Source organism: Chrysoperla carnea, chromosome 4 (assembly GCF_905475395.1).
Source record: "Chrysoperla carnea chromosome 4, inChrCarn1.1, whole genome shotgun sequence".
NCBI classification, from domain to species: Eukaryota; Metazoa; Arthropoda; class Insecta; order Neuroptera; family Chrysopidae; genus Chrysoperla; species Chrysoperla carnea.
Window position 1 is genome coordinate 63,759,848 of NC_058340.1, and position 24,097 is coordinate 63,783,944.

Below are 24,097 nucleotides of genomic sequence, written 5' to 3' on the forward strand. Positions count from 1 at the left end.
ATCTATCTAGTATTCAGTTATTAAATTTTGTTTAATTATTTAGCTTTCGATATTTCGGAAACTAATGTAGATAGCAGATATCGAAAAATTTTATTCTTATTTTTCGTTTACATTCATGCAGTTATAACAAAATTCATCATTAAAGTTGAAAATGTGGTACAAATAATTGCAATCACATGTCTAAACTTCCCTTGTCGCTCGTACTACCTTAAGTACAGTCGTATTCGAAGAGCAGTCTTCGTACTACCTTAAGTAGAGTCGTATACGAAGAGCAGTCTTCGCACTACCATAAGTAGAGTCGTATCCGAAGTCTTTATTTTAATTTTACTTTCAAAAACACTTCAACTAGTAATCATTGCAACTTTTTCACTCTCACCATCTTTAGAACTCTGTGTATATAACATACCTTGCAATGAAAGTCAACGTAAAATTATATTTTATTGTTTAGATTCATTTTACACGTACTCACTTGAACACACAGACCATCGCCCACAAATGGTGTTTGAGACATAAGGGCATCTCAATTCCTTTAAAAGTCAATATAAATTTTGTTAAGTCAAAATCGTATTGCGTCTGTGTTATCGGGGAGTTTTGCACTTCACACGGAGGTAAAAAATATTGAATAATTTATTTTTGCATTTGTTTATTTCGAAATTTATAAAAATTTTATGTAGCTATGATAGAACTTTGAACTTTTGCATTTTCCATTGTAATTTAAGGTAGAATCAATTAGTATAGGACCATTGAGTGAAATCTTTTATCGAAAAAAAGGTTGTATCTTTATATATATATAAGCGAAATACCCACTGATTGACTGACTGATTCATCACGAATTATCTAAAACTATTGGTATATAAAGTGTGTTTTTAACCGACTTCAAACAAAAAAGGAGGAGGTTATCAATTCGACTGTATTTTTTTTTTTATGTTTGTTACCTTAGAACTTTTGATTGGGTGAACCTTTTTTATGATTCTTTATCTGTTTGAAAGCTGATGTTGCTCGTGTGGTCCCATTTCATTTTGGTCCAGTTCTGATAACGACATCCATGAGAAAACCGTAAAAGTCTTAAATTTGCATTACGTATGCACGACAAGAGGACGAATAACTCAATATCTCGCCAACCGATTTTGATTATTTTTTTTAGTGACAAATTAGTTAGTATACTTCATATTCACTAAAAATCACAAAATAAAAAAAAACAATCTTTTCTTTTAACAAAAAGAAAACCGACTTCAAAAGAAAAACTTTTCCAAAACAAATTAAAATGCACTAAAAAGTAAAAAAAATAACGATAATATAATGTAGTTAAAATTATTGTTATTTTTTGAGTCAGCCAAGGAAACAACTCTGACAGAACAGTTTGCTACATTAGCTTAGCTGACACCGACTACAAAAATAACAATAATTTTAACTACATTAAATTATCGTTATTTTTTTTACTTTTTAGTGCATTTTAATTTGTTATGGAAAAGTTTTTCTTTTCGGAAAAGAAGTCGGTTTTCGTTTTGTTAAAAGTTTTTTTTATTACTAACTTCACATATGGTTGAAACTCGAACAATGAGTTTTATCGATAAAAATGCTTCAAGCAAAAAAAAAAAAATGTTGGGTCGATAGGTGCACATTTTATCGTCGCCACGAGTCTGCCTGTAAAGTTTCAACTCTTTTAATACGAATTAAAACAAAGGGAGAATAATTTATTGACTTATTGATTTATATTCGTTAAACAATAATTATATTATTTTTAAGTATTTATAATTGTTCACACATAATAAAAGACAACTGTAATTTGTAACTTGGAACTTGTATGAGGTTTGTATTAGTATTTGCAAATGATTTGTTAATTCTAAATACAAATTAAAAGTATTTTTATTTGTTCATAACTAATAAATTAAAATATGTGATATATTTACATTATTGATTTATATATTTATACTTACCTTCATATATTTACAAGAATTTGTGCGACGCAACGCAACGACTTGGCAGAACACACACAAAATGGTAAATATTTCAAACTTCAACTTTAACAAGTGAAATTTACAAAATTTTAAAAACCCCCGACAAATGCGATTTATTCCTTGTAAACCGATTTTTTGGAAACTTAGCTTTAAAATGGACTCAATCAATTCGATTCGACCGTTTAAGGGGCTACGATGCCACTGAGAAACACACAGACGTACAGATAAACTTATAACACTCCTTATTAAATCATTATCAAAGGGATGGTCAAGGAAATCAGATGAGATGAAAAGGATACTTAGAGAGCTATCATTTTTTGGGACAAATTTTATAGAAATATTTTAATTGAAACTGAAATATTTGAGTTGACTTTCTTCTTTTGAATTATTGTTTTGAATGGCCTAATTATTTACCATTTCACTTTTCGAAATGAATGGAGCCAGGTTTATTTGACCATTCATTTCCATATTAATTATTTATATGTTAAAATTATATGTCCAAACTGAATCGATTTTGAAGATCATCCCCAATTTTTTAAAGTTTTTTCGGTACAAAACTCTAAGCTCGCACATGAAACATTAAAATCGGTTCATTCGTTTAGGCGCTACGATGCCACAGACAGACAAACACGCACACACACACACATAGTGGTCAAACTTATACACCCCTTTTTTTAGTTCTTAAAATTCACAAATAATATTTTGTGGAATATATCTCTAATATGATTGTCGTGCGATTATTTGCACGTAGTAAAGTTTTTTTTTTGAACGTATAACGGCCTAACGTTTAACATACCAAAGTTTATTATTGATAAACAATAGGTTTTTGTCTATAATGTTTTTTTATTGTTAATAGTAAAAAAAAATTTTTTTAATACATTTTAACGATTTGTTTTAAATATAAACTAATAAATTTTAGACGAATGAGGGAAGGCTATAAAAATATTATCAGGTTCAAATTAATTGACATATTTTACGATCTTACACCGATTTGTTAACCACGAAACTTTAAAATTCATTGATTGAATGGAACATTTGGCTTTGGACAATGTCTTTGGACAATGGGCCACGAGTCAACACTAAGATGGTATATTAATGTTAACCTGTCACAATAACGAAGCCAGGCATTTATGTGGTATTTTTCATACAAGTTAGACCATTTTAAAAGGCCAATAGAATCGTTTGTAATTTACCAATCGAAAGATCACAAAAAAACTGAAATTTGTGACAAGATGTAGTGAAGCGACTTATTAGGTCCGTAAAGAAAACTTGTAAAATTAAAATTTTCAATATCCGTCGTATTTGTCACGAAAAACCCTTTCAAATGACGTCCCTTATCCCTTGACTCTCGAACTCACTCGACCTCAGTCCTATTAAAAATATTTGTTTTTGAAACAGTTTGTTGGTGGATATTATTCCTATGGGATACTTAAACCTCATATATATTCCTGTAATACTTAGCCATGACACTTGAAACAATAAAACTCGCTCGCCGACATTTAATTAATAACCAATGAGAAACAAAAGATATATGTTATTATTATGATTATTATTAATTTTTTTTAACATAATAAATTAAATTCCAAAATTAAGTAAGTTAGTAATAATTTTTATTACATACCAGGCGACACTAAAAACTATTAAAGAAAATATTTGTTTTTATTCATATTTAAAATAATTTATTATTCCATATGGTTTTTATTTTATAATATGTACTATTAAGGGAGATTATTGTGCCTGAGATCTATAATTTATATAATATTTAAACGCTACACAAACATATGCATGGTCTATCATAATCTACAGGGCCTAATTAATCTCCTAAGGAACTAATTAACCTCCAAAATCGAAAGTAAAGTAAATAATATAGAGTAATACAAACAAATTTGGATTAAAATTATAATTATTATTAATATATTCGCTGTTCATTAAAAGGTATCAAAAAGTACCATTTTGGCAATTTTGATAAACCAAGTATTTAATCCTACTAAACTAGGGTCATACTTTTCAAATTTGTGATCAAAATTTACCTAGCTGTGATAGATATCCAGAATGTGGAATCCTGGCCCCGGAACTAAGAACATAAGTCATAACTAACAAAAACTGGCATCACAGCTGAAAAGAATGGCCCAAAATTAATGAGTTTCAAAAAAAATTCAAATAAGATCGGATCAAATTTGCCTGTGTTATTGAAAAAATCGAATTTTTTAACATAATGACGTCACCAGAATCCAAAAAATTTAATTTTGCTCTATCACATCCAAATTTTATCCAATTTTGATAAACCGAGTACGTAATCTTACTAAATTTGGGTCATACTTTTCAAATTTGTAATCAACATTAACCTAACTCTAATAGGTCTCAAGAATATAGAGTCCTTGTCCTGAAATTAAGCAGATAAGGGATAACTACCGAAAAATTGACATCACAGCCGAAAAGAATGACCCAAAATTAGTGGGTTTCAAAAAAAATTCCATTAAGATCGGATCAAATTTGCCTGTGTTATCGAAAAAATATAATTTTTTAACTTGATGACGTCATCAGAAACCAAAAAATTAATAGATAAATATCGATAATTAAAATTATTTCGTCACACAATGAATGGCTTACGAAATTTTTTTTCTTTGGACATGAACAACCTTTTTTCCTGTAATATGATAAGCAAACTTTATCTTCATGTAGTTGATGTCACTGAAGAATACTCTATAAGGTACAACATATTACCCTGTGATATGCTAAGTACGTGTATGCATAAAGCATAATTATAATTTAAAAATGGCCTAATTTTAATGTTTGGTTTTGTTATTTTACGCAATGGATTTTTAAAGAAAAAAAAAGTTATTATGTTTGCATACTTTTGTACTTAAATATTTGTGTATGAATCATATGACAAAATTATTAACATTTACGGTTTTTAACGTGAACAAAGAACCAAAGTTTTTATTAGTTGGTAGGTAAAAATTTGGTCGTAAAGTTTTGGTAATTCTCCTTCACTGAAAAAAATTATAATGATTGCCATTTTCACACGTTTCCATTATGCTACGTTTGTTAAAAAAAGTCATTTTTAATAAGTGAAATTATCTTAAATCAGACCCGGTAAATTGTTTTAAATATTTATAGCTTGTGTATTAGGCTTTCAATTACTTGACGTACCCAAGACTCAATTAACCTTTGTTGCTCATTTACGAACTCGACTTCACTTTTTACGTCCTGAGTACGTTGTAAAAATTTCAGCTTGATATCTTTTTTCGTTTTTGAGTTATCGTGTTCACAGACGGACGGACGGACCACTGAAAATGGACTTATTAGGTGATTTTATGAACACCTATACCAAAATTTTGTTGGTAGCATCAATATTTTTAAGCTTTACAAACTTTGAACTAAACTTAGTATACCTTGTATATTACACATATACATGATATAATAACTAGTCCGTCATATTTTGTCGTCCGACATATAAGATTTAGAATGACGTCAGTAACCAAACCATGCATTGTTATCAAAACTAAGCGTGTATGCAAAAATTTCAGCTCGATTAGATTGGTTGAAGATAAGTGCTTTAAAATTCAATTACAAGATTTTAATTAGAACAAACATACAAAGGTACATACAGAGATACAAGAATTGCAAGTTAAATAAAAGCTTGTAAAAACTGTCGTGTGTAAAACATTATCAGAAACTTTAAAATTTAAGTCAACTGGTTTGGAAAAAGAAATATCAAAACTTCTATTTTAACATCTTATTTTTAGAATCGTAAAATAAAGCATCAAGTTAAGAAAAAAATAGATATAAATTTTTAATATATATATATTTCTTTTTTTTGAGTGCCTATTGATTGTAAAACATAATTATTTTTTATTGATTTATCAACTTGTAAGTGATTTATAATACGAATAAATCAATGACAACTCAAGGAATGACTTTATTTTGTAGTCGCTGTGTAGAAATAAAATTAAGTTTGTAATAAACTTTTTTACGCAGCTACGTAAAATTCCAAAGAACCATGCATCTAATAAATTGGATTTTATATACTCATCAAACTCTGAAAGGGTACGTACCCTTAAAAAAACGAAAAAAATCGAAAAAATTTTGTTATTACCGATTTCGATCAAAATCATTTTCTAAGGTAAATTTGACACAAAAATTTCAAAAATCCACTATATGTACGATTAGATGAATAGTTTGCGAAATATGGGTTGTGGTACCTTCGATTATAACTATATCTCAGAAACTATTCGCCCAATCGTTAAATGAACATGATTTTTGTGCTTTTTGGGTCAAAATTACCTTATAAAATGATTTTTATCGAATTCCCAAACTAACAATTTCTGTCGATTTTCTCGATTTTTTTGAAGGGGTGTACCCCTTCAAAAAATCGAAAAAAACAAAAAAATTTTTTATTGCCGATTTCGACCAAAATCATTTTCTAAGGTAAATTTGACCCAAAAATTTCAAAAATCCACTTCATTTGACGATAAGATGAATAGTTTGCGAAAAAAATCTGAAAAAAATCGAAATTACCGATTTCGATAAAAATCATTTTATAAGTAATTATCTATGAGTTAGAACAAGAAAACAAGTCTTCGAAAGCCAATTAAAAATTGATTAGAAGAACGATTCTGCTTACAGAAATACTAAAAACATGTTAAGAGAAATGAACAGTAGTCAGTCCAGCAATGTAATCATCAACGCATCAAAAAAGAATCATATTTAAAAAAAAGTATGAATGGATAAAAACCGGAATATATTAATATAATATAATAATAATTATTTTAAAATTTATGTTTAGACATTTTAAGATCACTACTGATTTTTATTACATACACACGATACATACTTTTAGCTTTGCTTACAATACATGCACGATTTCAAGAGATTTGTAAATTCTTCAAACACACTTGTTTAAATATTTCTTCAGAAAACTTTACGCTACTACAAAAATATTTTATTGAGTTTATTGATGGAGTGAAATATATTCTAATTCTTTGTATATTCATCACTGAATCATAGTTTATTTTTAAAGTTTTTTTTGTTCTTAAAAAAAAAATTTATGTACTTAACGATGTTCCAGCATGGTATTTGCAGTTTCTATGTTAAAGCAATGGTACAATTTTTTTTTCGACAGAATTTAACGAAAAATTAAATTTAAGAATTTAATAATGCTTACTATTAATTCCCAAAGTTTCAGAAATTTTGACCGTTTAAAATGGGAAATAATTATGCCAACGTCACAATTTCGATCAATTTACGTCAAAATTAATATCTCGAAAGTGAAAATTAATTTCTAAATTTTTTTTTTAGAATTTTATTGTATTAACATTTTTTTCTACTTTTTCTTCAATATATAATAATATCATAAAAAATAGTTGGAGAGACCGGACATTTTACATGCTTAAAATGGGACATGACCCTCAAAATCGCGAACTTTGTCTTTAAATATCTCGCGATCTAAACGGTCAAAAATTATGAAATTTTAGGAATTCATAAATAAAGCTATTATAAACCCGAGAAAAAAAATTCGGCCAAATCTGTCGAAAAGTGATTTCATGCTGGTACTACCTTAACGAAATATTTCATGTATTTAAGATGACAAATGTACACTACTTGATAAAGAAATTCGGATACTTTTCAAATTTGTGTTCAAAATTAACCTAGCTCTAATAGGTCTCCAGAATGTGGATAGAAGTGATAGTTAGAGAAGAGAAAAATGAACCAAAATTAGTGGTTTTCAAAAAAAATTCCATTAAGATCGGATTAAATTTGCCTGTGTTATCAAAAAATCGAATTTTTTTAACTGTATGACGTCATCAGAATCCAAAAAATCCAGAATGTGGAATTCTGGTTCCGCAATTAAACACATAAGTGATAGTTAGCGAAAAATTGATATCACAGCTGAGAAGAATGACCCAAAATTAGTGGGTTTCAAAAAAAATCCCATTAAGATCGGCTCAAATTTGCCTGTGTTATCAAAAAATCGAATTTTTTAACTGTATGACGTCATCAGAATCCAAAAAATCCAGAATGTGGAATTCTGGTTCCGCAATTAAACACATAAGTGATAGTTAGCGAAAAATTGATATCACAGCTGAGAAGAATGACCCAAAACTAGTGGGTTTCAAAAAAAATCCCATTAAGATCGGCTCAAATTTGCCTGTGTTATCAAAAAATCGAATTTTTTAACTGTATGACGTCATCAGAATCCAAAAAATCCAGAATGTGGAATTCTGGTTCCGCAATTAAACACATAAGTGATAGTTACCGAAAAATTGATATCACAGCTGAGAAGAATGGCCCAAAATTAGTGGGTTTCAAAAAAAATTCCATTAAGATTGGATCAAATTTGCCTGTGTTATCAAAAAAATCAAATTTTTTAACTGTATGACGTCATCAGAATGCAAAAAATTTAATTTTGCTCTATCATATCCGTATTTTATCCAATTTTGATAAAACAGGTATGTAATCCTACTAAATTTGGGTCATACTTTTCAAATTTGTCAAATGAACCTGACTCTAATAGGTTTCAAGAATGTGGCGTTCTGGTCCCGGAATTAAGCACATGAGTTTTTGCTAGCGTGAAATTGACATCACAGCTGTAAAAAATGACCAAAATTATTGGGTTTCAAAGAAATTCCATTAAAATCGTATCAAATTTGCCTCTGTTATTAAAAAACCGAATTTTTTAACTATATGACGTCATCAGAATCCAAAACATTTTATTTTGGTCTATCACATTCATATTTTATCCAATTTTGATGAACGAAGTATGTAATCCTACTAAATTTGGCTCATACTTTTCTAATTTGTGATCAAAATTAACCACAGGTCTAATAGGTTTCCAGAATGTGGAATCCTGGTCCCGGAATGAAGCACATAAGTGATAATTAGCGAAAAACTGGCATCACAGCTGAAAAGACTGACCCAAAATTAGTGGGTTCCAAAAAAAATTTCAATAAAATCGGATCAAATTTACTTGTGTTATAAAAAAAATCAAATTTTTTAACTTTATGACTTTATGTAAATTAATGGGCGCCTTTTACATGATTCTTTACTAACTTTTTGTTTGACGTATAAAACATACGTTTTGTTTTGCGCCTCTATTTCTCATTTAGCAAATTTTAAACACCTATTCTTTGAATTAAAGTTTTTCTTTGAAAATTTTGAGCCTTTAAATCAAACATTGTTATGCATCCTTTAAAATATGCATCCTTAACTTTTGCAAATGCTATATATCTCTTTCCTGTAGACTCTCCTTCATCTTATTCAAAAAGTTTTGCAATCTCCATTGCTACGAAATTGTATATATAACATACAGATGTAAATACGAAAGTTTATTTTGCATTTAAAATGTTATCTCATTTTCTTTGCCCATCACTTTATTGTGATTTTTTTTTATAATTTAGTTCAATTATAAATATGCGACATTAAAATAATTAAATTTTTACTATGAGTCGTCCATGTTTGTTTAAATTAGGTAATAATCTGTGATTTTATTACGGAAAAATGTAGAATTAATTTTAATGAATTTAGATTGAAAGATTTTATTTGAATAAGATCATAGTTTTTTAATGGTTTTGGTTGTTAAAAAAATCAAATTCTAATCAAATTTTTTAGTACCATCAGTAATGGGTACTTACGTAGGTAAACTGGTTATTATTATTGAACAAATATTTTTATTGATTAAACAGACACTTTTCTCACAGACACTTCGGTTACATATTATGAAAGATACTTGAATTCATTCAAAATAAGAACTAAAAACCAATCTTGTAAAAGCTTATAAGTGTTGGGTTACTAGCAATAATTAACAATCCTTTCAGAACGGATGGCAAATTTAAAAGGCTAAATTTTCTAGGTCATATCTAACTTTTTTTTTCTATTATAATTTGCATAGTTTGGGTCTTCTTTTACTGGAAAATGCGCAAAATTGATTTTTAGTAGACTGAGCAACGCAAAGGAGTGGTAATGTATTTATCAGTATAAACATGTGTGTTCCTATATGGCACACTAGAGACCAAACGCGTGGGCAATTTTTGATAATTCTGACGTCAATCGATTTGTCTTAACATTGCGAGTGCTACTGAATATATCGTACTAATGAAAATTCAATATGGCGGCCACCAGACGTCATATTGTGGAAAAGCATGTATGTGTGTTCCTATGTGGCACACTACCTACTGCTAAAATATTCAGAAGTGATTAATACTTAGTCAAACTTCATATAAAAAAATGCATGCCTTTTAACCAAAATTGGACTGTTGCTAACACATCCTTAATAAACAAAGCGCGCATTAAACTCAAAAGCATCATAAACTTTAGCAATAAAAAAATCACAATTCTTTAAACTAAGCAAAGTTTTTAATTATTATAATAAATATGAATCGTCTAAATTAATTAATTATGATTAATATTTCTAAATTTAGATTTAATTGAAAATAATGAAATTTAATGTTCTAAATTATTTTTGATAGACACATAAACTTGAAAAATATGACCCAAATATGACATCATATAAGTACAATGTATATAAATGTTTTATAACTGACCCATATATTAATGATAGCATAGTTGTTAAAAGCCATTAAAAAAAGTTCAAAAACTAAAATCCGACAATGCAAACGCTGAAAACAAAGATAGAAATTACAGACGAAGATGAAAACAGAGATTTCATGAAACGTTAAGGTTTATGGGAAAACGGTAGATGGATGATATGTTTTCATAGATTTCTCCAAAACTAGTCGGTGGAAGTTAAAAAACTATTTAAATTAAAGTTTAAACCTTTATAAAGTATTGAAAACAAAAACATCCGGTGCGCCCAACTAATTAAGCATGTATGTGCACGGTACTACCTTAACGATTTAAATTGTAGTTTTAAAGATATCGCTTGAAATCGATGCGATAAATCGCTGTTTTTATACCATTTTGAGTGATATTTTAGAAACTATTCGTCCAATCGTTAAATGAACAAGATTTTTGTGTTTTTTGGTTCAAAATTACCTTATAAAATGAGTTTTATCGAATCCCAAAACTAAAAATGTTTTTCCGAATTTCTCGATTTTTTTGACGGGGTACGTACCCCTTAAAAAAATCAAAAAAAAAGCGAAAAAAATTTTTTATTACCGTTTTCGATCAAAACCATTTTTCAAGATAAATTTGACCCAAAAATTTTAAAAATCCACTTTATTTGACGATTAGATGAATAGTTTGAGAAATATGGGCTGAAATCCCTCCGATTATGGCTTTATTTTGGAAACTATTCGTCCAACGGTGAAATAAACACGATTTTTGTGTTTTTTGGGTCAAAATTACCTTATAAAATGAGTTTTATCGAATTCCGAAACTAACAATTTTTCCCGATTTTTTTGATTTTTTTGAAGGGATTTTTCCCTTCATTTGTAACCCAAAAAACACAAAAATCGAGTGCATTTAACGATTGTGCAAATAGTTTCTGAGATAAAGCCATAATAAATAATTGTAACACTAATTAATAGCTTTTATTTTCCATGGCTAGAAAAATTCTGGCATCACTTTTCATGGAATTTCGATCAAAACTTCTATAATTGCTTTTCGAAAGATATTATTTTGGGCGAAAGTTAAAAAGATGCAAAAATCTTTCTGAGGAAAAAATTATAATAATTTTGTCGATGAATTATGTTAATTTTATTTTCTTTTTGTTTCAGCAAAACACGCAAACCCAAGAAGATTTTGGAAACTATTTAAAAATTGATTTATTTCGCGAAAAAAAACTACTATTCGAAAATGTGACAAAATTACAAAAAATAAATAAATAATGTGATATTTAATTAAAAAAAACAACTATAAAAAATTTAAAATTATAATTCTAAACTTGAAAAATGAAGACAGAAGTGATTTTAATACAAATGTTGACTGTGATTATAAATTATTGAATAAATCAATTTTTACACGACTACAAAAAATAAAAAAATTATTAAAATAATAAAAATAATAATAATAATAAAATATTGATGATGCCTCCTTGTTCGTCTACTAGTATTTTGCTACAAAATGTTGCCGGCATATTTATTAAGTGTGCGTGATATAGTGATGTATATGTGATTATGTTTTTTATTACTCGACTCAAAATAGGTAATAAATATTAACGAAGTAAAACAGCAATGCCACCCAGGCTAATTTGGGGATTTTGACTTTTCCGTATGCGTCAAATTTGTTTGACGCGTAGAAATAGTAAACAATGATTTCGGAAAAGAATATAGTTTTTTTTTACAAGATGGGTTCGGACTAAATTTTTGTTATCCCATTAAATAAAGAAAATTCTCTTTTCATGAATAGAAAAGTGAAGTTGGTTTTAAAAAATCTTTACTAGTATGCAAAATATGAACGTTAAAACTTCCTAATTAAACAAAGAAGATGATGTCCACTAGTGACGTCATACGTGGGTATCGCTATAGAGATTACATATAAAACTTGGTTTTGCTAAAAAGAGATGGACAACCTTTGAATGCAATCTTTGACTGCTTATAGCTCCTTCGTGTTATAACCAATTTTAATTTCACTTTCAAATTTTATGATGATATCAAGTCTAGTTTTACATTTTTATGGGTAATATGGTCAATTTGACATCTAGATTATCCCCTATTTACTCAGAAATTATAGATTTTAGAGACAAAATACTTGAGTCCAAAGTTGTGGCGCGTAAAATTTGCTATCTATTTGTATACTTTGATTTTTTCGCGTTTCCATATTTTCGAAAAAATCTTCATTTGTATTTAATTTTTCAATTTACTCAAAAACTCTGTTTTTTTTAGAAAAAAATTACTTCGATCCAAAATTGTGAAGCATGATTGATTATTCATATGAATCTTTATTTTGTGATTATTCCAGAAAGTTCAATACTATAGTTCCATGAGCCGGCATGTCGAAGAGTAGGCAATTGCCCCTCCTTAAAACTGGACTGATTTGAAAACATTTACCTGTTTATGCCTAAATGTTGTTGCATTCTTTAGGTCAACTATTTCTGATTTAGGTCAATTGATTCGGGCTTCTGATATAACCCATCCTTTCAATCAAAAGTCCTTTCTACTTGTAGATTCAGTGTAAATATTAAATAGTGTGTGCATTTCACGCCCTCTAGTAGAAACAAATGGAAAATCAGTAAAATATCAAAATAGATACTCAAATCGATAGAAAAATTTACCCTATAGTACTTTGAGGCGAAATATTTTTCCACTTTTAATGCGTTAAACTTGAGTAAGTTGCAAAAAAATTCGAAAAAATGCGTTAAATTTATTTTTCTGCCTTGATGCACATTTTTATTCCGCAAAGGGCTATTTGTCAGATACACCATGCAAATGGAAGCCTTAGTTGTAAGGGCTTACATGAAAACGTAATGTTATCAATTTTATTTCTATTTTTCATTTGATGGTTTTATAAATTTTAGGTTATTGAAAACGGAGGTGGGTTAGAGATTCTGTCGTTATATTTTTAAAGAGGAGGCGAAGAAGGATTCAAAAATACGAAATTTTGGTGTGCCATTTTTTATAAGTGACCCCCAAGTCAAAAGATTAAACTTGGCATTGCTGATTGTATTTATTTCTAAATATTACCGATATTTTATCTATTTTGATTGGAGTATAAATGTTTTTAATGTTTTTTCTTCCATGTGTGTTGTATAGTGTTTAAAAACCAGTTTACTTAATACACAGTATACATACTGTATAAATTATTATATTATATTTTTTACAATTTTCTAATCATAATTTTATGTGTTGTAACAATTTTGTGTTTTTATTTTTTTTATATTATAAAATATAAATAATAGTTCTATAATAATGATACAGATTTTATGGAAAAATAACTTGTTGGTATAAAAATTTTTAAACAAATTTTTATCGTTTAGTATCACGCCATGCTTTTCGGATCAGCCATTATTTTTAGGTGAGATATTATTCTTTATTTTGATAAGTATTTTTTTAAATTTGGTTTTTTACATCAAGAGCCAGGCTTACCAAATTTGGATTGTGCACTGAACCCTATCAGATGGTAAAGATTGGTACGAATCAAACGTTTAAGATAATTTAAGAAGATTATTAAGAACGTTTAATTATAAATGCCGTAATCTAATGCCAAAAATTAATAAGAAATTATATTGATATCCCGTTTCGATACCGTTTATTATATTCGTATCGATACCGTTTTGGCAAAATTTAGCAGACGTGGCTCTTGGTCTATTTGATGATTAATGATCAAATAAAATTTAACTTAATTTTTTGGTAAGATTTCAAAACAAAACGATTTCAAATTTATTTTTGGGATGTTTAAAAGTGAGTTTGGCCAAAAGCAAAATCACATTATCTTAAAATTTTTATCTAAGGCAAATATTTTTTCCAAACATTGTAGGTAGTAATTTTCAGATGTGAATTTAAAGACAACCCTAAATATACCAAATTTTTATCAACCAGATTTGGGGAAATTTGGTTATGACAATCAGGCGGGTATGAAATTAATCCTGGATTGTGTTTAATAAAAAAGTATATAAAAGCGTGGGTAGTTTAAAAAATTTGCTGATAGGTACATAGGATTTTAAACTTTATGGAAACAGTTAATGCAATAAAATTATTTGCAAACAATATCAATTTAGCACAAAAATTATAAAAAATAATTTATCGCTTTTTAAATAATCTTTTAACGCATATTTTAAAAAGAAATTTAATAGAATGTCAAAAAATTCTTTACGATTTTGAACTAGCATGTTAATTTTTTGTTAGAATAAATCAAATTTTTTATATTTTTCAATTTCGATAAGGTACCGCCTTATATTGTAAATTATATTATCAAGGTAATTGATCTGATGAACAAACTATTAAATACATTTTAAAAGAGCAGCTCGATCACGGTACCTTCTTCTGGAGAGTTGCGAAATTATTAGTGTAGTAGAACAGTTTTTCAAATTTTAAACAATTATAGTTTTAGCATGCAGAAAAGCATGATTTTTAAATTTTCTTAAGGCTAAAACCGCTGCGGAGTGGTTAAGACCAAGGTCTGTAAAAAGAAAGGAACGTTGTTCTATCGTAATTCATGATTGTTTTTTTATTCTTATTATTTAACATTTAATTATTTTCAAGAGGAAATTCGATTAGTGTGCTAAATTCTTTCGTAGCGAATTTTTTATCTTATTCTTAGATGATCGCACTACCTTAACCTATCAAAAATCGATTCGCTTAAATTATGTATAATATTTTTTGTAAATATGTATTTATGAGAATGATTTTAAAATATTGAATCATTCATACGACCTCCACGTTTTAAAAATTTTTTTGGATTAAAATTGCTCTTTTCACAAAGTTTTATCAAATTCGGAAACTAAAATTTGTTTGTGGTTTTTTCGATTTTTTAAAAGGAAACTTTTTGATTCTTTAAGAAAATTAAAAAAAAAATCGGGAGATATTGATTACCTCTAACTTCGATAAAATTTAGTATATAGGGTACTTTTGACCTGAAAAATACAAAAATCAGATTACTTTGATGATTAGACTCATTTTTTGTGAGATGTCGTATAAAACCTCACACAAAGAGAGTCGATTTTTCTTGGAGACGGTACTGAATATGGAGGTATGAATTGTGGTATGTCTAATAAACCTAATTCCAAATTTGATACTATGTATAGTTTTAAAATAGCTACTTAATTAACATAAAATTGTGTAAAGATTTTTATTGAAGATACATTTATCACGGGCGTTGATTAAATGTTTATAAAAAAATTATATACAGTCCACATAAAAAATAAAAATAATATATTACCTGTTGAATTTAAAAATATGGGAAAACACAAGTGAAGCTTTGTTCACAAAAATATGTAGTACCTGCCGCCTAATCACTAATCAGTCAGTAACCATGTTGAGATTGCTAAAACCAAGGTCATGTAAATTCTTCGATTATTAACCTTTTGAGAAAATAGTTTTGTTTGCTAAAAATAGAACCGATGAAAAACGCGTAAAAAAGTAAAGAATATTTGTAAAGAAGGTATAGTAAATAGTACTTCGTACGTAATAAAAAAAATTATTTACACACAGAAATTAATCCATATTTTAAAAACTGCTTAACTGATTTTGATGAAACAATTCTTGGACCACCTAGAGAGTGTACCCACCAACAATTCTAGGACCACATAGAGAAGGCTGCCACTCCTTTTTACCACTTGGGAGAGAAATCATATGAAAAAGTGTGATTCTGGTCTGATCTAGTCGGGCATATTTTAATGTTTTTGGCTGTTTATTATATTCAATACTTGCCTTTCTTTAATTATACTAAATGACTGATTACGAGTGGGTGTGTTTATCTTTAGAAAATTAAAAACAATAATTATTGAATATTAAAATTTAATACTTAATTAATAATAATTTTATTGTTTTTTTTTTTGCTACACAATGTGATTAACTATTAAAATTTCTACGTCGAATTAATGATGTTTAAAATAATAAAAACGGTTATAATAGATTTTTTTTCCTTTTATAGTGATTAACATAGGCTATGGGCCAGGTATTATATTTGACAAGTTTTATAATTCAGTGTCGTTAGAAATTTTATATCGACAATATCGTTCATAACAACTTTTTCTTCTTCGAAAAACCATACTGTATGGGAGACCGCTTGAGAATATTGTGAGCTGCTGCTTTTTTATTATTTATAATAGGTTTTTATACACACTGTATATCTTATATATAAAAATTTGGATTCAGAATGTTTATATGGTCGCAAAACTCGATAAGTCGATGCATAAGTTTAAATTTTTGGCAGATCGTTGCATTTATACCCAAGAGTGTTTATACATACTGCCGCATCCCGAAGCCCTAATATGGTAACGAATATTTTTATTAAATCCTCTAAAAAATAATATCAAAGTCACAGCGAAACGGGGTCGGATTTATCTAGTGCTTATGTTAAGTTCTAGCTAGTTTTAAGCTAAAAAATATTGTAAATAATTTTAACCTCGTGAAGTAGTTAATCATTCGTCATTTTTAAAAAGCACGACGTTGCCTATAGCTTCTCAAATTTCCAGCAGTTCTCAAATGACTATAATAAACTGCATTTAGCCCTAGACCTAACAGAACAATATTAAAATAATAAGAATAGTTCATAATTATTATTATGCCTACTAAACCAATAATAATGTTTATGTAGGTAAATCAATTATTTCTCTTTGTTTGTGTGCCAATTTTTGTTTGCTAAAACAATAACATTAAACTTCGTTTGATCTTAAAAATCGATCATAAAATTATAAAATATTCTATTTAATAAATACAAAGTGATGAAAAAAAAGGATTTCACAAAAGTCTATTATTCGGGCATCACTTTTGCATTTCGGGGGGTTTGGAATATACCTTCAATAAATTAATAATAGGAGAAATTATCAAACTGTGTACCAGTGCATAATTTGTACCGAGCTGTTTTCTCATATCTGGTAGTTTTTGTACGAAATCTGACAGTCTATCCAAAAATTAAATGATATTGGTAAACTAGACAATTCAATTCTGACGCAATATTCGCTTTCAGCAACCCGAAAAATCACCTAGTAACAAGTTTGAAATCATTTTCATCAATTTAGTTACAAATTTGCTGTAGCTCTAACGAATCGAATACAGAAAACCGCATTCAAATCCGTCTTACTGTTCAAATTTTTCGAGCTTTTATATTATATTAATCTGTCGTTTTCTTCTTTCAAACTCAGAATACCATCAAAATACGTTGCAAATTTGGACTCTTTATTAATTAATTAAAGCTACTGAAGGTTTATAATAGTAATTATGTCTTTGATATAATAATAAACCATAGCAGTAAACCATATAATAAATCATTATCTATGAAAAGGTGTTTCATAAAGTTTAATAAACTAATAAAAATTTGTTACAAATATATTTGAATATATCTCGATTCTATAAAAGATATTAAAATATTTTTATTAGCAAAAAATATGAATTTAGTTGCCAATAAAGTGATCCACCTGCAAATTTTAAAAGAATCAGATTATATTCTTTATTTAAATTAAAGATTAGATTAGCATGGATTTTTTTAGAATTGGAATTTCCTAAAAAATAAAATGTTCTTTGACTAAGACTAGATAAGTTCATGAGATGACATAAGAAACATTATAACATTTAGTCTATAAAGTATCGGAGAAATATGTGCTAGGAAAAAAGGTCATGACTGTTTTCCGGCGAATATTAAGTATACAGTTTTGTTTAAGAGGTAGAGTGCTAAAGCCTTCTAAGAGGGGTCAAGTGTACAGAAAAAAATTGTTTCTCGTTGGACAATAATAGAAAAATGTTACAATATCCCTTAACTCGATTATATACAAGTCTGTTAACTTTCATGCGGGATTCCTGGACTAGTATGAATGTGTCAAATTTACAGATATATCCCCAAATTTTTAAAATTCATTTTAAGACTGACCTGTAATGATCCTTTTAATTACAGGTTGCTTAGCACCGGGAAGATAAAGGTAAAGAAACAAAACGAAAATGAGCTTTGTAATTCTGTACATATAGGAAAAAATTGAGAAATAGTACCTACCTTTGAATAAAAATCATAAAAATGAAACTATCACTTCTCGTCTCATAAAATCTCCGTTAGAATTACCAAGGAAAGCGGGCGGATAACAGCTAGTAGAAGAGATATTTAAATTAGAAAAAAAAATCAAAAATAATTAAATTTAATTGCTTAGAACGTGTGTAGTAATAGTGATATATATTGAAAATAATAAGTAGCAAAATATTTGGTGAACATTTTAATTGGTCATTTAGTTCATTAACACATCTTTATACCATCATATCATACCAATATGTACTTAAAAACCTAACTACTTATGTGCTAACTATCGAAAAGCACATATGCAAATGTCATTGATCCATTTTATTTATACTTATTTATTTATTTTTGATTTATTACATATTATCAGTGATCTTATTTAAAATAATTGCAAAAAAATGTCTACGTATAAGATGTCCCTTCTCTCTACAAATTAATTGATTAAGTTATTCATTCGCAAATATAAAGTTTTTTATTCGCAAATAATCCGGAAATACAAATTTTAAATGTGAAAATTTGTTTCAAAATTTGTAAAAACTAATAATCTTTTATTGTACTAAAAAATAGAAAATAATTTCTTATGAATCACCACCCATGCATGACTATTTGTAAAAGCTGGACGTGCATAGTCATGAGTACCAGAAGTTCATGTCTCTAAAAAGTATTTTTTAAACCCCAAGTTTGACCGCTATGTGTGTGTCTGTCTGTGGAATCGTAGCGCCTGAACGGTTGAACCAATTTAAAGTTTTTTAGTATCGTATAAAAGATAATTTAACGGAGAGTGCTCTTAGCTATAATTCAAGTGCGAGTTAAGAGTTCTGTACCCGAAAAAAACAAAAAAATTTGCGACGATCTTCAAAATGATTTAGGAAAAAGGTAATTTAATGGAAAGTGTTCTTATATATGTCTCAAGGGCGAATTTAGGGTGTAGTAACCAAAAAATTTGTCGAGGGTTTTTTAAATTTTGTGAATTTCACTTGTATAGGTGAAAACTTGTACATGTAAGACCAGATGTCGCAGCATTTTTGAAAAACTATTTTGAAAATTCGGCTACCATTATTTTAATGAAATATCTAAAAAAATTAAATTAAAAAATACTTTTTTTAAGGACAAGCTTTCATTGTACTAAAAAGTAGAAAATAATTTTTCTTATAAGTCACTCATACATGACAATTTGTAAAACCTGGACGCACATGTAGAGTGACTCTTCATAAAAAATTATTTTCTATTTTATAGTTCAACAAAAGAATGTCTCTAAAATGTAGCATGACATGAATGAAAAATTTCAGCTGATTCAGAAACTGAGAACTGGGTCAAATTTATCTTCTAAGATTTGATTTGACTCACAACGAACAAGTGAGAGTAAAATAAAGCTTGTAAAAATGAGATACCATGTCATGATACCATGAGATTTGATGTGATTTTCATGGTCGAACAAATTAATTAAACTTCATAGGAAAATTGAGAGAAAGAGTTAATTACTCATTAATGCAGCGACATACACTTCTGGCAATGACATTCACTTGTATTGCCACGTTATTTTTCAGGTGACGTTGCAAATTAGTGCAAACAAATGATTCTAAGCACCTTTCTTACATACTAGCCACCATGACTTTCTGGAAGTGAATGTTAGTGATTTTTACAAATTAAAAGTTGAAATTTTCCTGTCGTAAATGTTTAAAAATTAAGAACTTAAGAACGTTACGGTAGTACTATCGGTAATAGACTTTGCATTTAGAATTTAATGAAACTTGGCATAGTTGTCCATTATTATATCATTATTAACCCAAATTTTTAGGGGCTTTCAGTACTACCTTAAGCACAAATAGGTACCAGACCGGACAAAACTTGTAAACCTTACTTACTCTATGGCTCCCCCTCAAGAAAAGCTTGCGAGAATGCTATACCAAGAAGGTCTTAACAGATTAGGAGATAATCTGAAAAACCAACAATTAAAGGCATGGACAAGCTACGATGTAGGGCGAATCGCCAAAAGCCTGTTGGGTGAAGGAAACTCGCTCGGAAACAGAGCCGAGGAGATCTTGAAACTAAACAGAGCTGATGGTAGATGATGGTCATCGTAGAGTTACTCACAGGGCATGATAACCAGAACAAGTTCCAACATCAGATTGGAAAAAGACAATCTAACCTCAATATCCCCCATACCCATACTTACTCTAGGAGCTAATATAATTGGTAATCAAATTTGTAGTGAAATAACTATGAGATTCCTATGAAACAATTGCGGAACACTTTTTTGCTGAGGGGGGACAACTTGTCTATTTAAATATTCATCTAAATTTAAACAATAATATATGATGAACAGACTGTTTAGTGTTAATTAATTGATTTATTTTAAAATATAGTTTTATTTTTTATTAATAAATATAAATTCCATTAAATATAATTTATTAAAATTATTTCCTATATTTTGCTCCAATTATTATTATTGAATATTATGTAATGTAAAGTAAATCTAGCCTATTATGTACAGTGTGATTTATTTTGCAAATAAAATTCAATGTATCGAACTTGAGTGATTCATACTTGTGAGTAAAATACCAATGACGTCAAAATGAATAAACATTTTATTTTTCGAAAAAATTTTGGAATGTTATGTAAGTAATTAATCAATTTACATCAATATAAACATAATTTTCTTAATCATCCAAAGTTTTGTGTACACGGGTCGCAAACATTCACGGGTCATTTCACTTCGAACAAGTGAAAACAAACAATTGACTGAATTAATTGTTGAAATACCATGCATAGGCAGTGTTGATGAGTGTTGACTCTATTACATTACACAGACATACATGTCACACATACGTAACTGATATTCCCATATAATACATGCTATACACTTTACGCCTAATTTGCGCCCGCACGGGTAAACAGTGAAGTTTAAAAAACAATGTTCCAAACTAAAGTTGTTTATTTTTTGGTAAGGAACATTTTTTACGTTTAAACCTTTGTTATTTTTCTAACGGTTTACAAGATGGGTTCTACGGACCCATAGGTCAAGACCCAATTGACCTATGTTGCTCATTTAACTCGACTTCACTTTTTACGTCCTGAGTACGCTGTAAAAATTTCAGCTTGATATCTTTTTTCGTTTTTTAGTTATCGTGCCCACAGACGGACGGACGGACAACCGGAAATGAACTAATTAGGTGATTTTATAAACACCTATACCAAAATTTTGTTCATAGCACTAATATTTTTAAGCGTTACAAACTTGGGACTAAACTTAGTATACCTTGCATATTACATATATGCATGGTATAAAAAGAATTCTGTTAATATCCCCTCACTGTTTCATAGGGATCTTGTCTCTAATCGAACTTTTTGAAATCACAATTAAAAACTGAAGAAAGTGGTACTAAAATGAGTCTCGGCGGTTTTTGCCGTATAAGAATTTTATGTTTGTTATGACAACTAGAAAATCACTTTGACTTTAACGGGTTGTCCATTTCGTATTCAATAACGGTTAAATTTGATTAAGAGTACACGCACTTTTAATAAAATTATAATTACTTTTATCTGCCTATTTACATCTATTTCAAAAAACAGTGACGGATAGATAAAATTATTTTTATCGAATATTGGAGTACTTACAATAATGCCATACATTATTTCGATCGTCCAACCTATTGTGCCCGATTAATTAAGAATGTATGAGCACGGTGTAGTGGGGACACAAATTAAAAAAAAACACATATATTTTCAATTTTTATGGTGAATTATGTTATAACTTGAGAATATAAGACGATAAGTAATAAAATTTTTCGATATCTGGAGTAATTTTTTAAAATATTGAAAATGGTAAATTTTGTTTAAATTATTTAGCTTTCAATTATTCGAAAACCAAAGCAGAAATCGGAAAATTTTAATCTTGATTTTCGTCTACGTTCATGAAGTTATAACAAGATTCATATCAAAGTTGAAAATACTACATATCTTACGGACTCAAGGCCCAATTGACCTATGTTGCTAATTTACGAACTCGATCTCACTTTTTACGTCCTCAGCACGCTATAAAAATTTCAGCTTGATATCTCTATTCGTTTTTGAGTAATCGTGATGACAGACGGGCAGACAGACAGACAGACAGACAGACAGCCGTAAATGGACTAATTAGGTGATTTTATGAACACCTATACCAAAATTTTATTTATAGCATCAATTTTTTTAAGCGTTACAAATTTGGGGCTAAACTTATACCTTGATATATATTACATATATACATGGTATAAAAACTTAGTATACCTTAATAATTTCAACCACTGCACTGCCTTAAACAATACAATTCCGTCACTGGATTATTTTCAAACATCATCTTCATACTAAGTATGATGAATACGCATCCATCTTCAATCTTCAATATTATTCATAAGCTAGTAAAATATAATGATGAATATATTGATTGCGTTATATTTCTAATATTGGAGTCGTTTGCATATAATATTATGATTATGATTATAAAACATAAATTGGATGGATATGTGGGTGTCGATTGATTATTATATTTATATAAATCTAAAAACAACATTAAAAACATATTTTTGTTATTACTGCAGCATAAAAATGTTGTGATGTGAGAATTTAATGTTTGTTGACAGTTATATTTTTATATAAAAATATTTTTTATGGCACACATTCTTCATTATAGTTTCACAACTAAACAAGTGATTAAAATGATTATAATAAAGTATATACGTATTAATAAATAGAGGTAATTAATCTACGCAAAAAATAATGGATTTTGGAAGTGGATTAAAGCTGCCCTTTTTGATATTTTGTCTGTAACTAGCGAGGAAAATATGCACGGTAAAGTTGGTTTATTTATGTTGGACCTTACAAACAAAGAGAGTAAATAATATTTATTCTCTTTGTTAACTAACCCTATCAAAATTAGGTAGAAAAGAGCAGGTACTTATACCATAAAATTTCCGTTAAATTAGTTTTTGTACCATGTATATATGAAATATGTCAAGGTATACTAAGCTTAGTCCTAAGTTAGTAACGCATAAAAGCATTGGCTACGAACAAAATTTTGGTATAGGTGCTCATAAAATCACCTAATTAGTCCATTTTCGGTTGTCTGTCTGTCAGCACTATAACTCAAAAACGATAAAAAATATCAAGCTGGCTTTTATAGCGTGCTCAGGACGTAAAGAGTGAGGTCGAGTTCGTAAATAAGAAAATATTAATAACAAATTTTTTAAAGATTTTACATTTTGTTTTTATTTTGTATATTTTCGGACGTATGAATGAAAAGTTTTTCCTGAGAAACAAGTCCTTTCCCTCCTTCATCTTTCGTCAGTCTTTCCACCATGACAATACTAAAGGATATAAAATGTTAGTGAACAAATTCGGCAACTCTTCAGATTCATTACGAGAAAACAATTGAAAGAAAAATATCATTTTTACTTAAAAAAAAGAAGCATTTAACCTAAGTATTGGAATTAGTATAAAAAATTAACAATTTTTGACATGTTCGTTCAACTTTATTGCTAATTTTGAATACACAGCCCAAAAATTAAATGTATTGTGTAAATAAGCATTAAAAATTAATA